Source organism: Melanostigma gelatinosum, assembly GCF_949748355.1.
Source record: "Melanostigma gelatinosum genome assembly, chromosome: 18".
In the NCBI taxonomy this organism is placed as follows: Eukaryota; Metazoa; Chordata; class Actinopteri; order Perciformes; family Zoarcidae; genus Melanostigma; species Melanostigma gelatinosum.
The window spans coordinates 5747418-5750948 of record NC_136651.1 but is presented as its reverse complement, the minus strand read 5'-3'; the positions used below and the strand labels follow the sequence as shown (position 1 = coordinate 5750948).

The following is a 3531-nucleotide window of genomic DNA, read 5'->3' as shown; positions in this document are numbered from 1 at the left end:
AAGTAGGTCATGAATATAATTTTAGAAAAATCACATTAAAATGTTCTGATTTGGAAAAGAATTATCTGATCAAGAAAATGGCTTGAGGAGGGATCCATCCATCGCACAGAGAAGCATGGGGGAGATTCAATTGACCGCACTCAACTTTGCCGCCGCTTGAGCTTCCCGCATAGACTTCTAATTGTTGTTCTCGCTGCTGACAAAACCGTTAATTCACCCAGAAACGGGAGGTCAAGTTTCAGCAGGGGGGGGGGGGGGGTAGCCGGCAAGTTAGGGGAACATTTGTATCAGACCCGCAATGCGTTCTACTCACAGAGCCCTGAGCTCTCCTGCAATACGTCAGGAACATTTAACACCTGTTGCTTTTATTTATCAGTGTGCTTGAAATAGTCAATGCTGAGTCAAACCATACACTCAAAAAAACGATTCAAGCCCTTCTTAAAGGTGACACATTTAAATCGTGTTTGATTAATTTAAATATATCAAGTTAAAAAATGAACACATTTATATTTAATGGGTCTAACATAAAATGCATGAATACTTTCATTTATTAGATTTATTTAGGTTGGATGGTGTGTATCAACTCAAAATAAATGTGTTTGGTTGGGGGACTACCCCTTGCGCCTGTACCAGATCACGTGCTCTCAGTGTCTTTCCCCCCTTTCCGACTGCAGCAAGATTCAAACCGACCGTCCATTCTTTGGTAAGTAACTTTATATATTTTGTTGTAGTAGTTTAGACTGTACCTCGCTGTCAATGAAGGCTTCCATTCTGTAATAATGACCACAATGTGTGGAACAGACGTGATAACTTAGCCACACGACTGTTCCGTTTTTAATAAGATCGAAGGCAACACAGGCTAGCTAGCAAGCTAGGTAGCCAACGTGGTTTGCATTATAGAGCAGACCAGAGATCAGGGTACTGTCATTAATACGGCTTGGACGCAGCGCCGAAGGCTTCCTTATGAACTGTGTGCACTAAAAAACAGTAGGAGAGCAGTTAAACGAGCAGACTACGGTCTCCCCCTCTCCAGCGCCATAATGTCGGCAGGCAGAGCAGGCCGCAGAAGGCCACTCTCTCTAGTAGTGGGCGTTCAGTTGTAGTGGGTTTAGCCACGTTTTCGTCACTGAAAAATGTTTAATATGAATAAATCATGAGCTCATAAAACCGCTGAATTCCTCTCACTCGCGCGGGCACCTGATGCATGAACACACGGAAGTCAGCGGCGTTTTAGCGCAGCAGCCATAGAAATAGAACGAGCGTAGAACGGACATTCCCATTCAAACCGATGTAACTGGATCAGAGCAGCGGCAGTTTGTACGTGTACCGTCGTCATTGTGAAGAACTGATCGATGTAGCGGGCTAACTTTTCTGTTATACTACGGTCAATGCGCAGTGTTGAGCACTATTTTCTTTTGAACGAGTAAAACGACCAAGACAAACATCGATTCCGTTCTACTCATTGTATTTCTATGACCTTACACTGTGTGAACGCAGGCAGGAGTGCGAATGAGTTTTCAAGGCAAACAGTTTGATATTTTATTAAAATGACTGTCTTAATCTTATTTAACACGCTTGCATGATTTGATTGCTGTTGTATGTAGCTTTAGTGTTGCTGTAAAAGGTGAATTGCTAGTCTATTCTAAATGGTAACATTATATATGTGAGTGCTCTAAAGCACTTTTGACTTGACTTTGTTTTATGTGAACTTTGGATTATTCCAGCCTTTCCCTCCACTAATATATTTATCTCATCTTTTGCAGTTTGATCAGCATTACCAAGCTTCTTGAGGCAACCTCCTAATGATAGCACGTAATAGGTTATATGCTCGATGCAAGCTGATCTCTCATTGTTATTTGTTCAGTTTGATATGTACTAATTATCTTTATTCTCTTTAGGACTCTGCATGTGTCAGTGTAAAGAATGCAGTTTGGAACTAGCTAGCAGGTATTTCTTGTTGCATGGGCATTGTAGGGGCAGTTATCGCTATACATGTCCATACATTGCCCATGTACATTTAATACATGGAGTAAGCTTCTAAATCACACATGCTGAACTGCACATTCAACCAGAGATTGTGGAGCAGAGGCCCCTTCCCTGTTCCAGCAAAGTTAAGTAAGTAAATGTGTGTTTCTATGTGTTTACCATTTTGATGATTAATGGCTTCACAATCGCAATTTGAATCTAATAATCCCACATAATGTGATAGTAATTATAATAAACAACTAACAAACAGCTGTATTTTGTTTGTTATTCAGGTCAATGCAGAGTTCCTGCTGATCACCACCAAGCAATTTCAATCAAAGTTCATGTCACAGCTGGACCTCTTCTCAGACTCCCTGATACAGGGCTGAAAGAGCAAAGGAGGTGTGAAGGACAAAAGGTCAAGGATGTCCTGACCATCAATGATTTGGTTAGTACATATGTATACAATATTAGTTTCACTGTATTGGGGTGGTTATTGTAATATTTTCTTGTCCATATCTGCTTTTTTAAAAACATTTGATGAATAGTAAATGGCCTGCTTTTATTCTGCTTTTATCCAGAACCTTTAGTGTGATGACATCAACACCAAAAGGGAAGGGCATCTGAGAAGCCTGTCATCTACCTCAATGAAGATCCAGACTCTTTATCAATCTGGTAAGTTTATCGCAATATGTTTCCCATGTAGCGTCAAAGTGTTACCCACATATATATATATATATATATATATATATATATATATATATATATATATATATATATATATATATATATATATATATATATATATATATATATATATATATATATATACACATGTTTGTGGATTAATCACAAGTTTAAACACAAGTTTTCTGTGTTTGTGTTGTTGTCAGGCTTCCGCCGCTGAGGATGCAGTGAGGGACATCGCATTCACTGTTATAAGGATTTACATGATCCAAAGAGATTGGGAGCCAGAGGACGTGGGACTTGATCAACTGCATTAAAGTCCTGAACAACGTAGACAGTGTCATCATGGCGTTCATCATGATTTGGGCTAATTTGTGCCCTTAATCTAAGCTTTCCAGACAACTTCAAGTACATCTTTGAGCTTCTCCAGAAGGTCATAATGAATTTGGATGGGCACAAGCTGAATTCTAAGATACAGGAGCTGAAAATCAAGATGTTTGCACAAGAGGTGAACACCAAGTGACAAAGCCAAAGAACCTTGTCAGATCTTTTGGATGTTTTCTACTTTCATCTTCCGCCCAGTCAACGACAATCCATGACCTCATGGATGTTTTCCTGGTTCTGACATTTTGAAAAAATTGACTAAGCTGCACAGAGGCAAGCCAGAGACTGTAAATTACGGAACTTTTACATGTCACTGCAAGCTTGGTTAAGTGTTTACCCGCAGAAAGTTTTGCCCAATTCACCTCCACATCCCAACTCGAGTGTGATTACGCTTGAACGTCAACTTGCACGTCCATTTTCCTCGTTGTCTGATTGAATGACTCTCTACTCGAGTTGAAATGGACCCTAACACAGTTCAATACGCTGTAACTTCCA

The 3531-nt window shown here is 39.9% G+C and overlaps 1 long non-coding RNA gene across 1 annotated transcript; it reads left to right on the top strand.

Moving 5' to 3' along the window:
- The first annotated feature begins 439 nt into the window (after positions 1 to 439).
- LOC306791913 lies at positions 440 to 2898 on the top strand. Its single transcript, XR_013772781.1, has 4 exons — positions 440 to 2115; positions 2259 to 2413; positions 2547 to 2640; positions 2859 to 2898. It is a non-coding gene; the product is annotated as an uncharacterized lncRNA (long non-coding RNA).
- The last annotated feature ends 633 nt before the right edge of the window (positions 2899 to 3531 follow it).